This window comes from Pimephales promelas, chromosome 9 (genome assembly GCF_988280905.1).
Source record: "Pimephales promelas chromosome 9, fPimPro1.hap1.1, whole genome shotgun sequence".
Classification (NCBI taxonomy): Eukaryota; Metazoa; Chordata; class Actinopteri; order Cypriniformes; family Leuciscidae; genus Pimephales; species Pimephales promelas.
The window spans coordinates 27,773,632-27,789,965 of NC_142777.1; positions in this window are offsets into that span (position 1 = coordinate 27,773,632).

The following is a 16,334-nucleotide window of genomic DNA, read 5'->3' on the forward strand; positions in this document are numbered from 1 at the left end:
CGACCCGAAAAAAAAAACGACAGTGTTACCCCTTTCGTTTTTTTCCGTTTTTGGGCAAAAAATTTAGTTTCTCCAATCTTCTCAAAACTCTGGATTCTGATAGAGGGCCACGAGACTTTGACCTGAGTGCAAAAATGGAGGCTCTAGACCCTTCCAGAGCTGAGAAATCGAAACTCAAAATTTCGACCCGAAAAAAAAAAACGACAGTGTTACCCCTTTCGTTTTTTTCATTTTCGGGCGAAAAATTAAGTTTCTCCAATCTTCTCAAAACTCTGGATTCTGATAGAGGGCCACGAGACTTTGACCTGAGTGCAAAAATGGAGGCTCTAGACCCTTCCAGAGCTGAGATATCAAAATTCAAAATTTCGACCCGAAAAAAAACCGACAGTGTTACCCCTTTCGTTTTTTTCCGTTTTTGGGCGAAAAATTGAGTTTCTCCAATCTTCTCAAAACTCTGGATTCTGATAGAGGGCCACGAGACTTTGACCTGAGTGCAAAAATGGAGGCTCTAGACCCTTCCAGAGCTGAGATATCAAAATTCAAAATTTCGACCCGGAAAAAAAACGACAGTGTTACCCCTTTCGTTTTTTTCCGTTTTTGGGCGAAAAATTGAGTTTCTCAAATCTTCTCAAAAATCTGGATTATGATAGAGGGCTGTGAGACTTTGACCTGAGTGCAAAAATGGAGGCTCTAGACCCTTCCAGAGCTGAGATATCAAAATTCAAAATTTCGACCCGAAAAAAAAAACGACAGTGTTACCCCTTTCGTTTTTTTCCGTTTTTGGGCGAAAAATTGAGTTTCTCCAATCTTCTCAAAACTCTGGATTATGATAGAGGGCCACGAGACTTTGACCTGAGTGCAAAAATGGAGGCTCTAGACCCTTCCAGAGCTGAGATATCGAAACTCAAAATTTTGACCCGAAAAAAAAACGACAGTGTTACCCCTTTCGTTTTTTTTTCATTTTTGGGCGAAAAATTAAGTTTCTCCAATCTTTTCAAAACTCTGGATTATGATAGAGGGCTGTGAGACTTTGACCTGAGTGCAAAAATGGAGGCTCTAGACCCTTCCAGAGCTGAGATATCAAAATTCAAAATTTCGACCCGAAAAAAAACGACAGTGTTACCCCTTTCGTTTTTTTCCGTTTTTGGGCCAAAAATTGAGTTTCTCCAATCTTCTCAAAACTCTGGATTCTGATAGAGGGCCACGAGACTTTGACCTGAGTGCAAAAATGGAGGCTCTAGACCCTTCCAGAGCTGAGATATCAAAACTCAAAATTTCGACCCGAAAAAAAAAACGACAGTGTTACCCCTTTCGTTTTTTTCCGTTTTTGGGCGAAAAATTGAGTTTCTCCAATCTTCTCAAAACTCTGGATTATGATAGAGGGCCACGAGACTTTGACCTGAGTGCAAAAATGGAGGCTCTAGACCCTTCCAGAGCTGAGATATCGAAACTCAAAATTTTGACCGGAAAAAAAAACGACAGTGTTACCCCTTTCGTTTTTTTCCGTTTTTGGGTGAAAAATTGAGTTTCTCCAATCTTCTCAAAACTCTGGATTCTGATAGAGGGCTGTGAGACTTTGACATGAGTGCAAAAATGGAGGCTCTAGACCCTTCCAGAGCTGAGATATCAAAATTCTAAATTTTGACCCGAAAAAAAAAACGACAGTGTTACTCGTTTTTTTCCGTTTTTGGGCCAAAAATTGAGTTTCTCCAATCTTCTCAAAACTCTGGATTCTGATAGAGGGCCACGAGACTTTGACCTGAGTACAAAAATGGAGGCTCTAGACCCTTCCAGAGCTGAGATATCGAAACTTAAAATTTCGACCCGAAAAAAAACGACAGTGTTACCCCTTTCGTTTTTTTTCATTTTCGGGCGAAAAATTAAGTTTCTCCAATCTTCTCAAAACTCTGGATTATGATAGAGGGCTGTGAGACTTTGACCTGAGTGCAAAAATGGAGGCTCTAGACCCTTCCAGAGCTGAGATATCAAAATTCAAAATTTCGACCCGAAAAAAAAACGACAGTGTTACCCCTTTCGTTTTTTTCCGTTTTTGGGCGAAAAATTGAGTTTCTCCAATCTTCTCAAAACTCTGGATTATGATAGAGGGCCACGAGACTTTGACCTGAGTGCAAAAATGGAGGCTCTAGACCCTTCCAGAGCTGAGATATCGAAACTCAAAATTTTGACCCGAAAAAAAACGACAGTGTTACCCCTTTCGTTTTTTTTTCATTTTTGGGCAAAAAATTAAGTTTCTCCAATCTTTTCAAAACTCTGGATTATGATAGAGGGCTGTGAGACTTTGACCTGAGTGCAAAAATGGAGGCTCTAGACCCTTCCAGAGCTGAGATATCAAAATTCAAAATTTCGACCCGAAAAAAAACGACAGTGTTACCCCTTTCGTTTTTTTCCGTTTTTGGGCCAAAAATTGAGTTTCTCCAATCTTCTCAAAACTCTGGATTCTGATAGAGGGCCACGAGACTTTGACCTGAGTGCAAAAATGGAGGCTCTAGACCCTTCCAGAGCTGAGATATCAAAACTCAAAATTTCGACCCGAAAAAAAAAACGACAGTGTTACCCCTTTCGTTTTTTTCCGTTTTTGGGCGAAAAATTGAGTTTCTCCAATCTTCTCAAAACTCTGGATTATGATAGAGGGCCACGAGACTTTGACCTGAGTGCAAAAATGGAGGCTCTAGACCCTTCCAGAGCTGAGATATCGAAACTCAAAATTTTGACCCGAAAAAAAAAACGACAGTGTTACCCCTTTCGTTTTTTTCCGTTTTTGGGTGAAAAATTGAGTTTCTCCAATCTTCTCAAAACTCTGGATTCTGATAGAGGGCTGTGAGACTTTGACATGAGTGCAAAAATGGAGGCTCTAGACCCTTCCAGAGCTGAGATATCAAAATTCTAAATTTTGACCCGAAAAAAAAAACGACAGTGTTACTCGTTTTTTTCCGTTTTTGGGCCAAAAATTGAGTTTCTCCAATCTTCTCAAAACTCTGGATTCTGATAGAGGGCCACGAGACTTTGACCTGAGTACAAAAATGGAGGCTCTAGACCCTTCCAGAGCTGAGATATCGAAACTTAAAATTTCGACCCGAAAAAAAAACGACAGTGTTACCCCTTTCGTTTTTTTTCATTTTCGGGCGAAAAATTAAGTTTCTCCAATCTTCTCAAAACTCTGGATTATGATAGAGGGCTGTGAGACTTTGACCTGAGTGCAAAAATGGAGGCTCTAGACCCTTCCAGAGCTGAGATATCAAAATTCAAAATTTCGACCCGGAAAAAAAACGACAGTGTTAACCCTTTCGTTTTTTTCCGTTTTTGGGCGAAAAATTGAGTTTCTCCAATCTTCTCAAAAATCTGGATTATGATAGAGGGCTGTGAGACTTTGACCTGAGTGCAAAAATGGAGGCTCTAGACCCTTCCAGAGCTGAGATATCAAAATTCAAAATTTCGACCCGAAAAAAAAACGACAGTGTTACCCCTTTCGTTTTTTTTCATTTTTGGGCGAAAAATTAACTTTCTCCAATCTTTTCAAAACTCTGGATTATGATAGAGGGCTGTGAGACTTTGACCTGAGTGCAAAAATGGAGGCTCTAGACCCTTCCAGAGCTGAGATATCAAAATACAAAATTTCGACCCGAAAAAAAAACGACAGCGTTACCCCTTTCGTTTTTTTCCGTTTTTGGGCGAAAAATTGAGTTTCTCCAATCTTCTCAAAACTCTGGATTATGATAGAGGGCCACGAGACTTTGACCTGAGTGCAAAAATGGAGGCTCTAGACCCTTCCAGAGCTGAGATATCGAAACTCAAAATTTTGACCCGAAAAAAAACGACAGTGTTACCCCTTTCGTTTTTTTTCATTTTTGGGCGAAAAATTAAGTTTCTCCAATCTTTTCAAAACTCTGGATTATGATAGAGGGCTGTGAGACTTTGACCTGAGTGCAAAAATGAAGGCTCTAGACCCTTCCAGAGCTGAGATATCAAAATTTAAAATTTCGACCCGAAAAAAAAACGTCAGTGTTACCCCTTTCGTTTTTTTCCGTTTTTGGGCCAAAAATTGAGTTTCTCCAATCTTCTCAAAACTCTGGATTCTGGTAGAGGGCCACGAGACTTTGACCTGAGTGCAAAAATGGAGGCTCTAGACCCTTCCAGAGCTGAGATATCAAAATTCTAAATTTTGACCCGAAAAAAAAACGACAGTGTTACCCCTTTCATTTTTTTCCGTTTTTGGGCGAAAAATTGAGTTTCTCCAATCTTCTCAAAACTCTGGATTCTGATAGAGGGCTGTGAGACTTTGACATGAGTGCAAAAATGGAGGATCTAGACCCTTCCAGACCTGAGATATCAAAATTCAAAATTTCGACCAAAAAAAAAAAAACGACAGTGTTACCCCTTTCGTTTTTTTCGTTTTCGGGCGAAAATTTAAGTTTCTCCAATCTTCTCAAAACTCTGGATTATGATAGAGGGCTGTGAGACTTTGACCTGAGTGCAAAAATGGAGGCTCTAGACCCTTCCAGAGCTGAGATATCGAAACTCAAAATTATGACCCGAAAAAAAAAAACGACAGTGTTACCCCTTTCGTTTTTTTTTCATTTTTGGGCGAAAAATTAAGTTTCTCCAATCTTTTCAAAACTCTGGATTATGATAGAGGACCACGAGACTTTGACCTGAGTGCAAAAATGGAGGCTCTAGACCCTTCCAGAACTGAGATATCAAAATTCAAAATTTCGACCCGAAAAAAAACCGACAGTGTTACCCCTTTCGTTTTTTTCCGTTTTTGGGCGAAAAATTGAGTTTCTCCAATCTTCTCAAAACTCTGGATTATGATAGAGGGCTGTGACACTTTGACCTGAGTGCAAAAATGGAGGCTCTAGACCCTTCCAGAGCTGAGATATCAAAATTCAAAATTTCGACCCGAAAAAAAAACGACAGTGTTACCCCTTTCGTTTTTTTCCGTTTTTGGGCGAAAAATTGAGTTTCTCCAATCTTCTCAAAACTCTGGATTCTGATAGAGGGCCACGAGACTTTGACCTGAGTGCAAAAATGGAGGCTCTAGACCCTTCCAGAGCTGAGATATCAAAACTCAAAATTTCGACCCGAAAAAAAAACGACAGTGTTACCCCTTTCGTTTTTTTACGTTTTTGGGCGAAAAATTGAGTTTCTCCAATCTTCTCAAAACTCTGGATTCTGATAGAGGGCCACGAGACTTTGACCTGAGTGCAAAAATGGAGGCTCTAGACCCTTCCAGAGCTGAGATATCAAAATTCAAAATTTCGACCCGAAAAAAAACGACAGTGTTACCCCTTTCATTTTTTTTCATTTTTGGGCGAAAAATTGAGTTTCTCCAATCTTCTCAAAACTCTGGATTATGATAGAGGGCCACGAGACTTTGACCTGAGTGCAAAAATGGAGGCTCTAGACCCTTCCAGAGCTGAGATATCGAAACTCAAAATTTTGACCCGAAAAAAAACGACAGTGTTACCCCTTTCGTTTTTTTTTTTTCGTTTTTGGGCGAAAAATTTATTTTCTCCAATCTTCTCAAAACTCTGGATTCTGATAGAGGGCCACGAGACTTTGACCTGAGTGCAAAAATGGAGGCTCTAGACCCTTCCAGAGCTGAGATATCGAAACTCAAAATTTCGACCCGAAAAAAAAAACGACAGTGTTACCCCTTTCGTTTTTTTTCATTTTCGGGCGAAAAATTAAGTTTCTCCTATCTTCTCAAAACTCTGGATTCTGATAGAGGGCCACGAGACTTTGACCTGAGTGCAAAAATGGAGGCTCTAGACCCTTCCAGAGCTGAAATATCGAAACTCAAAATTTCGACCCGAAAAAAAAACGACAGTGTTACCCCTTTCGTTTTTTTTCATTTTCGGGCGAAAAATTAAGTTTCTCCAATCTTCTCAAAACTCTGGATTCTGATAGAGGGCCACGAGACTTTGACCTGAGTGCAAAAATGGAGGCTCTAGACCCTTCCAGAGCTGAGATATCGAAACTCAAAATTTCGACCCGAAAAAAAAAACGACAGTGTTACCCCTTTCGTTTTTTTTCATTTTTGGGCGAAAAATTAAGTTTCTCCAATCTTTTCAAAACTCTGGATTATGATAGAGGGCTGTGAGACTTTGACCTGAGTGCAAAAATGGAGGCTCTAGACCCTTCCAGAGCTGAGATATCAAAATTCAAAATTTCAACCCGAAAAAAAACGACAGTGTTACCCCTTTCATTTTTTTTCATTTTTGGGCGAAAAATTGAGTTTCTCCAATCTTCTCAAAACTCTGGATTATGATAGAGGGCCACGAGACTTTGACCTGAGTGCAAAAATGGAGGCTCTAGACCCTTCCAGAGCTGAGATATCTAAACTCAAAATTTTGACCCGAAAAAAAACGACAGTGTTACCCCTTTCGTTTTTTTTTTTCATTTTTGGGCGAAAAATTAAGTTTCTCCAATCTTTTCAAAACTCTGGATTATGATAGAGGGCTGTGAGACTTTGACCTGAGTGCAAAAATGGAGGCTCTAGGCCCTTCCAGAGCTGAGATATCAAAATTCAAAATTTCGACCCGAAAAAAAAACGACAGTGTTACCCCTTTCGTTTTTTTCCGTTTTTGGGCCAAAAATTGAGTTTCTCCAATCTTCTCAAAACTCTGGATTATGATAGAGGGCCACGAGACTTTGACCTGAGTGCAAAAATGGAGGCTCTAGACCCTTCCAGAGCTGAGATATCGAAACTCAAAATTTTGACCCGAAAAAAAAACGACAGTGTTACCCCTTTCGTTTTTTTTCATTTTTGGGCGACAAATTAAGTTTCTCCAATCTTTTCAAAACTCTGGATTATGATAGAGGGCTGTGAGACTTTGACCTGAGTGCAAAAATGGAGGCTCTAGACCCTTCCAGAGCTGAGATATCAAAATTCAAAATTTTGACCCGGAAAAAAAACGACAGTGTTACCCCTTTCGTTTTTTTCCGTTTTTGGGCGAAAAATTGAGTTTCTCCAAATCTTCTCAAAAATCTGGATTATGATAGAGGGCTGTGAGACTTTGACCTGAGTGCAAAAATGGAGGCTCTAGACCCTTCCAGAGCTGAGATATCAAAATTCAAAATTTCGACCCGAAAAAAAACCGACAGTGTTACCCCTTTCGTTTTTTTTCATTTTTGGGCGAAAAATTAAGTTTCTCCAATCTTTTCAAAACTCTGGATTATGATAGAGGGCTGTGAGACTTTGACCTGAGTGCAAAAATGGAGGCTCTAGACCCTTCCAGAGCTGAGATATCAAAATTCAAAATTTCGACCCGAAAAAAAAACGACAGTGTTACTACCCCTTTCGTTTTTTTCCGTTTTTGGGCGAAAAATTGAGTTTCTCCAATCTTCTCAAAACTCTGGATTATGATAGAGGGCCACGAGACTTTGACCTGAGTGCAAAAATGGAGGCTGTAGACCCTTCCAGAGCTGAGATATCGAAACTCAAAATTTTGACCCGAAAAAAAAACGACAGTGTTACCCCTTTCGTTTTTTTTCATTTTTGGGCGAAAAATTAAGTTTCTCCAATCTTTTCAAAACTCTGGATTCTGATAGAGGGCTGTGAGACTTTGACATGAGTGCAAAAATGGAGGATCTAGACCCTTCCAGAGCTGAGATATCAAAATTCAGAAGTTCCACCAAAAAAAAAAAAAACGACAGTGTTACCCTTTTCGTTTTTTTCGTTTTCGGGCGAAAATTTAAGTTTCTCCAATCTTCTCAAAACTCTGGATTATGATAGAGGGCTGTGAGACTTTGACCTGAGTGCAAAAATGGAGGCTCTAGACCCTTCCAGAGCTGAGATATCGAAACTCAAAATTTTGACCCGAAAAAAAAACGACAGTGTTACCCCTTTCTTTTTTTTTATTTTTGGGCGAAAAATTAAGTTTCTCCAATCTTTTCAAAACTCTGGATTATGATAGAGGACCACGAGACTTTGACCTGAGTGCAAAAATGGAGGCTCTAGACCCTTCCAGAACTGAGATATCAAAATTCAAAATTTCGACCCGAAAAAAAAACGACAGTGTTACCCCTTTCGTTTTTTTCCGTTTTTGGGCGAAAAATTGAGTTTCTCCAATCTTCTCAAAACTCTGGATTATGATAGAGGGCTGTGACACTTGGACCTGAGTGCAAAAATGGAGGCTCTAGACCCTTCCAGAGCTGAGATATCAAAATTCAAAATTTCGACCCGAAAAAAAAACGACAGTGTTACCCCTTTCGTTTTTTTCAGTTTTTGGGCGAAAAATTGAGTTTCTCCAATCTTCTCAAAACTCTGGATTCTGATAGAGGGCCACGAGAATTTGACCTGAGTGCAAAAATGGAGGCTCTAGACCCTTCCAGAGCTGAGATATCAAAACTCAAAATTTCGACCCGAAAAAAAAACGACAGTGTTACCCCTTTCGTTTTTTTCCGTTTTTGGGCGAAAAATTTAGTTTCTCCAATCTTCTCAAAACTCTGGATTCTGATAGAGGGCCACGAGACTTTGACCTGAGTGCAAAAATGGAGGCTCTAGACCCTTCCAGAGCTGAGATATCGAAACTCAAAAATTCGACCCGAAAAAAAAACGACAGTGTTACCCCTTTCGTTTTTTTCTGTTTTTGGGCGAAAAATTTAGTTTCTCCAATCTTCTCAAAACTCTGGATTATGATAGAGGGCTGTGAGACTTTGACCTGAGTGCAAAAATTGAGGCTCTAGACCCTTCCAGAGCTGAGATATCAAAATTCAAAATTTCGACCCAAAAAAAAAAAACGACAGTGTTACCCCTTTCGTTTTTTTTTTTCATTTTCGGGTGAAAAATTAAGTTTCTCCAATCTTCTCAAAACTCTGGATTATGATCGAGGGCTGTGAGACTTTGACCTGAGTGCAAAAATGGAGGCTCTAGACCCTTCCAGAGCTGAGATATCAAAATTCAAAATTTCGACCCGAAAAAAAAAACGACAGTGTTACCCCTTTCGTTTTTTTCGTTTTCGGGCGAAAAATTAAGTTTCTCCAATCTTCTCAAAACTCTGGATTCTAAAGGGGAGGGCCATGAGACTTTCACCTGAGTGCAAAAATGGAGGCTCTAGACCCTTCCAGAGCTGAGATATCGAAACTCAAAATTTCGACCAGAAAAAAAAACGACAGTGTTACCCCTTTCGTTTTTTTTCGTTTTCGGGCGAAAAATTAAGTATCCCCAATCTTCTCAAAACTCTGGATTATGATAGAGGGCCATGAGACTTTTACCTGAGTGCAAAAATGGAGGCTCTAGACCCTTCCAGAGCTGAGATATCAAAATTCAAAATTTCGACCCGAAAAAAAAACGACAGTGTTACCCCTTTCGTTTTTTTTCATTTTCGGGCGAAAAATTAAGTTTCTCCAATCTTCTCAAAACTTTGGATTATGATCGAGGGCTGTGAGACTTTGACCTGAGTGCAAAAATGGAGGCTCTAGACCCTTCCAGAGATGAGATATCAAAATTAAAAATTTCGACCCGAAAAAAAAAAACGACAGTGTTACCCCTTTCGTTTTTTTTCGTTTTCGGGCGAAAAATTAAGTTTCTCCAATCTTCTCAAAACTCTGGATTATGATAGAGGGCTGTGAGACTTTGACCTGAGTGCAAAAATGGAGGCTCTAGACCCTTCCAGAGCTGAGATATCGAAACTCAAAATTTCGACCCGAAAAAAAAAATGACAGTGTTTCCCCTTTCATTTTTTTTTTCGGGCGAAAAATTAAGTTTCTCCAATCTTCTCAAAACTCTGGATTCTGATAGAGGGCCATGAGACTTTCACCTGAGTGCAAAAATGGAGACTCTAGACCCTTCCAGAGCTGAGATATCAAAATTCAAAATTTTGACCCGAAAAAAAAAAACGACAGTGTTACCCCTTTCGTTTTTTTTCATTTTCGGGTGAAAAATTAAGTTTCTCCAATCTTCTCAAAACTCTGGATTATGATCGAGGGCTGTGAGACTTTGACCTGAGTGCAAAAATGGAGGATCTAGACCCTTCCAGAGCTGAGATATCAAAATTCAAAATTTCGACCCGAAAAAAAAAACGACAGTGTTACCCCTTTCGTTTTTTTTAATTTTCGGGCGAAAAATTAAGTTTCTCCAATCTTCTCAAAACTCTGGATTATGATCGAGGGCCATGAGACTTAGACCTGAGTGCAAAAATGGAGGCTCTAGACCCTTCCAGAGCTGAGATATCGAAACTCAAAATTTCGACCAGAAAAAAAAACGACAGTGTTACCCCTTTCGTTTTTTTTCGTTTTCGGGCGAAAAATTAAGTATCCCCAATCTTCTCAAAACTCTGGATTATGATAGAGGGCCATGAGACTTTTACCTGAGTGCAAAAATGGAGGCTCTAGACCCTTCCAGAGCTGAGATATCAAAATTCAAAATTTCGACCCGAAAAAAAAACGACAGTGTTACCCCTTTCGTTTTTTTTCATTTTCGGGCGAAAAATTAAGTTTCTCCAATCTTCTCAAAACTTTGGATTATGATCGAGGGCTGTGAGACTTTGACCTGAGTGCAAAAATGGAGGCTCTAGACCCTTCCAGAGATGAGATATCAAAATTAAAAATTTCGACCCGAAAAAAAAAAACGACAGTGTTACCCCTTTCGTTTTTTTTTCGTTTTCGGGCGAAAAATTAAGTTTCTCCAATCTTCTCAAAACTCTGGATTATGATAGAGGGCTGTGAGATTTTGACCTGAGTGCAAAAATGGAGGCTCTAGACCCTTCCAGAGCTGAGATATCGAAACTCAAAATTTCGACCCGAAAAAAAAAATGACAGTGTTTCCCCTTTCATTTTTTTTTTCGGGCGAAAAATTAAGTTTCTCCAATCTTCTCAAAACTCTGGATTCTGATAGAGGGCCATGAGACTTTCACCTGAGTGCAAAAATGGAGGCTCTAGACCCTTCCAGAGCTGAGATATCAAAATTCAAAATTTTGACCCGAAAAAAAAAAACGACAGTGTTACCCCTTTCGTTTTTTTTCATTTTCGGGTGAAAAATTAAGTTTCTCCAATCTTCTCAAAACTCTGGATTATGATCGAGGGCTGTGAGACTTTGACCTGAGTGCAAAAATGGAGGATCTAGACCCTTCCAGAGCTGAGATATCAAAATTCAAAATTTCGACCCGAAAAAAAAAACGACAGTGTTACCCCTTTCGTTTTTTTTAATTTTCGGGCGAAAAATTAAGTTTCTCCAATCTTCTCAAAACTCTGGATTATGATCGAGGGCCATGAGACTTAGACCTGAGTGCAAAAATGGAGGCTCTAGACCCTTCCAGAGCTGAGATATTTAAACTCAAAATTTCGACCTGAAAAAAAAAACGACAGTGTTACCCCTTACGTTTTTTTTTGTTGGCGAAAAATTAAGTATCTCCAATCTTCTCAAAACTCTGGATTCTGATAGAGGGCCATGAGACTTAGACCTGAGTGCAACAATGGAGGCTGTAGGCCCTTCCAGAGCTGAGATATCGAAACTCAAAATTTCGACCAGAAAAAAAAACTGACAGTGGTACCCCTTTCGTTTTTTTTTTCGGGCGAAATATTAAGTATCCCCAATCTTCTCAAAACTCTGGATTATGATCGAGGGCCATGCCACTTAGACCTGGGTGCAAAAATGGAGGCTCTAGACCCTTCCAGAGCTGAGATATCGAAACTCAAAATTTCGACCAGAAAAAAAAACGACAGTGGTACCCCTTTCGTGTTTTTTGTTTTTTTTGGGCGAAAAATTAAGTATCCCCAATCTTCTCAAAACTCTGGATTCTGATAAAGGGCCATGCCACTTAGACCTGAGTGCAAAAATGGAGGCTCTAGACCCTTCCAGAACTGAGATATCGAAACTCAAAATTTCGACCAGAAAAAAAAAAACGACAGTGTTACACCTTTCTTTTTTTGGGGGGGGCGAAAAATTAAGTTTCCCCAATCTTCTCAAAACTCTGGATTCTGATAGAGGGCCATGAGACTTTGACCTGAGTGCAACAATGGAGGCTGTAGGCCCTTCCAGAGCTGAGATATCGAAACTCAAAATTTCGACTAGAAAAAAAAACGACAGTGGTACCCCTTTCGGTTTTTTTTTTCGGGCGAAAAATTAAGTATCCCCAATCTTCTCAAAACTCTGGATTCTGATAGAGGGCCATGCCACTTAGACCTGAGTGCAAAAATGGAGGCTCTAGACCCTTCCAGAACTGAGATATCGAAACTCAAAATTTCGACCAGAAAAAAAAAAACCGACAGTGTTACCCCTTACTTTTTTTTTGGGAGGCGAAAAATTAAGTTTCCCCAATCTTCTCAAATCTTCTCAGACTTAGACCTGAGTGCAAAAATGGAGGCTCTAGACCCTTCCAGAGCTGAGATATTGAGATATTTAGAATGGCATAAATGCTACGTGGTAGTGATGTTACGTATGACACTGAAGCTTCGATGCGCGTATCACATATGCGACACAATTTCTAGTGAAGCCCCGTATCGGGGGTGTATTGGTTTTCCCAGAGTCATGTGATCGATGACAAATGAAGCCTCACTTTCTGTCCGATCACGTGCCAGTTTCGCTTTGGGTGTCAGAAGGCTATAAATATAATTCATTAACCCCAACACTGTGAAACAGCTTTTATTTCTAAATAAAAATAACTAAAAACTTTATCACCTTTCTGTCATTCCTACAGTTACATAAGCACTGTCACTGCCAAGTGTCATACATTTTAATCAGATGATCCTATCAGACAATGTTCTTATTCATTATGTGTGTGTGAGTGTGTGTGTGTGTGTGTGCAGAGTGAGAGATAGAGTAGGCCTACATTAAATCTTATTGAATCATATAAGCTTATAGTATATTTTATTGTCACACTTTAATGGGAAAAGTAATTTATTAAATGAACAAATCAAACACAAAAATGTAAGGTTTTTATTTGTATACATAACATTGAAACTCTGTAGTGTGTTATGGTTGCTTCATCTGCCAGAGCTTCTGGCTGCTTTATTTTAAATAAGCACCAGATGGCGCTGTTCTCGACACTCTCGAAGCTTTGAATCTTTTCCCGGAACAGTCAGGGGAAAGCCTCATTGCTTCATGAAGCTTCATTTCCCCATCCCTACTATGTGGTATCTCAATATCTCAGCTCTGGAAGGGTCTAGAGCCTCCATTTTTGCACTCATGTCTAAGTCCCATGGCCCTCTATCAAAATCCAGAGTTTCAAGAAGATCGGAGAACTCAAAATTTCGACCAAAAAAAAAAAAAACGACAGTGTTACCCCTGTCGTTTTTTTTTTTTTTGGTGCGAAAAAATAAGTTTCTCTAATCTTCTTGAAACTCTGGATTCTGATAGAGGGCCATGGGACTTAGACCTGAGTGCAAAAATGGAGGCTCTAGACTCTTCCAGAGCTGAGATATTGAGATCCCACGTAGAATTTATGCCATTATAAATATCTCAATATCTCATCTCTGGAAGGGTCTAGAGCCTCCATTTTTGCACTCATGTCTGAGTCCCGTGGCCCTCTATCAAAATCCAGAGTTTCAAGAAGATCAGAGAAACTCAAAATTTCGACCAGAAAAAAAAAACCGACAGTGTTACCCCTGTCGTTTTTTTTTTTTTGGGTGCGAAAAAATAAGTTTCTCCAATCTTCTTGAAACTCTGGATTCTGATAGAGGGCCATGAGACTTAGACCTGAGTGCAAAAATGGAGACTCTAGACCCTTCCAGAGCTGAGATATTGAGATATTTAGAATGGCATAAATGCTACGTAGTAGTGATGTTACGTATGACACTGAAGCTTCGATGCGCGTATCACATATGCGACACAATTTCTAGTGAAGCCCCGTATCGGGGGTGTATTGGTTTTCCCAGAGTCATGTGATCGATGACAAATGAAGCCTCACTTTCTGTCCAATCACGTGCCAGTTTCACTTTGGGTGTCAGAAGGCTCGAACTCCAGATCTCATTTAACAAGTCAATGTTACCTCAGTCTGGTTGATGGGTGTTTGAGGAGAGTGCTGTACTTTGATAGTTAATAAATATAATTCATTAACCCCAACACTGTGAAACAGCTTTTATTTCTAAATAAAAATAACTAAAAACTTCATCACCTTTCTGTCATTCCTACAGTTACATAAGCACTGTCACTGCCAAGTGTCATACATTTAAAGCAGATGATCCTATCAGACAATGTTCTTATTCATTATGTGTGTGTGAGTGTGTGTGTGTGTGTGCAGAGTGAGAGATAGAGTAGGCCTACATTAAATCTTATTGAATCATATAAGCTTATAGTATATTTTATTGTCACACTTTAATGGGAAAATTAATTTATTAAATGAACAAATCAAACACAAAAATGTAAGGTTTTTATTTGTATACGTAACATTGAAACTCTGTAGTGTGTTGTGGTTGCTTCATCTGCCAGAGTTTCTGGCTGCTTTATTTTAAATAAGCACCCGATGGCGCTGTTCCCGACACTCTCGAAGCTTTGAATCTTTTCCCGGAACAGTCAGGGGAAAGCCTCATTGCTTCGTGAAGCTTCATTTCCCCATCCCTACTACGTGGTATCTCAATATCTTAGCTCTGGAAAGGTTTAGAGCCTCCATTTTTGAACTCAGGTCTAAGTCCCATGGCCCTCTATCAAATCCAGAGTTTCAACAAGATCAGAGAAACTCAAAATTTCGACCAAAAAAAAAAAAAAAAAAAAAACGTCAGTGTTACCCCTGTCGTTTTTTTTTTTGGGTGCGAAAAAAATAAGTTTCTCCAATCTTCTTGAAACTCTGGATTCTGATAGAGGGCCATGAGACTTAGACCTGAGTGCAAAAATGGAGGCTCTAGACCCTTCCAGAGCTGAGATATTGAGATATTTATCATGTCATTTGCTACGTCGGATCTCAATATCTCAGCTCTGGAAGGGTCTAGAGCCTCCATTTTTGCACTCAGGTCTAAGTCCCATGGCCCTCCATCAAAATCCAGAGTTTCAAGAAGATCAGAGAAACTCAAAATTTCGACCAAAAAAATAAATAAAACAAAAACGACAGTAACACCCTGTCATTTTTTTTTTTTGGTGCGAAAAAATAAGTTTCTCCAATCTTCTTGAAACTCTGGATTCTGATAGAGGGCCATGGGGCTTAGACCTGAGTGCAAAAATGGAGGCTCTAGACCCTTCCAGAGCTGAGATATTGAGATCCCACGTAGCATTTATGCCATTATAAATATCTTAATATCTCAGCTCTGGGAGGGTCTAGAGCCTCCTTTTTTGCACTCATGTCTAAGTCCCATGGCCCTCTCTCAAAATCCAGAGTTCCAAGAAGATCAGAGAAACTCAAAATTTCGACCAAAAAAAAAACAAAAACAAAAAAAAAACGACAGTGTTACCCCTGTCGTTTTTTTTTTGGGGTGCGAAAAAATAAGTTTCTCCAATCTTCTTGAAACTCTGGATTCTGATAGAGGGCCATGGGGCTTAGACCTGAGTGCAAAAATGGAGGCTCTACACCCTTCCAGAGCTGAGATATTGAGACGTAGCATTTATGCCATTATAAATATCTTAATATCTCAGCTCTGGAAGGGTCTAGAGCCTCCTTTTTTGCACTCATGTCTAAGTCCCATGGCCCTCTCTCAAAATCCAGAGTTCCAAGAAGATCAGAGAAACTCAAAATTTCGACCAAAAAAAAAAAAAAAAAAACGACAGTGTTACCCCTGTCGTTTTTTTTTTTTGGGTGCGATAAAATAAGTTTCTCCAATCTTCTTGAAACTCTGGATTCTGATAGAGGGCCATGGGGCTTAGACCTGAGTGCAAAAATGGAGGCTCTACACCCTTCCAGAGCTGAGATATTGAGATCCCACGTAGCATTTATGCCATTATAAATATCTTAATATCTCAGCTCTGGAAGGGTCTAGAGCCTCCTTTTTTGCACTCATGTCTAAGTCCCATGGCCCTCTCTCAAAATCCAGAGTTCCAAGAAGATCAGAGAAACTCAAAATTTCGACCAAAAAAAAAAAAAAAAAAAAAACGACAGTGTTACCCCTGTCGTTTTTTTTGGGTGCGAAAAAATAAGTTTCTCCAATCTTCTTGAAACTCTGGATTCTGATAGAGGGCCATGGGACTTAGACCTGAGTGCAAAAATGGAGGCTCTAGACCCTTCCAGAGCTGAGATATTGAGATATTTACAATGTCATTTGCTACGTGGGATCTCAATATCTCAGCTCTGGAAGGGTCTAGAGCCTCCATTTTTGCACTCATGTCTAAGTCCCATGGCCCTCTCTCAAAATCCAGAGTTCCAAGAAGATCAGAGAAACTCAAAAATGACAAGGGTACTGTCGTTTTTTTCAGGGCAAGAAATTAAGTTTCTCCAATCTTCTTGAAACTC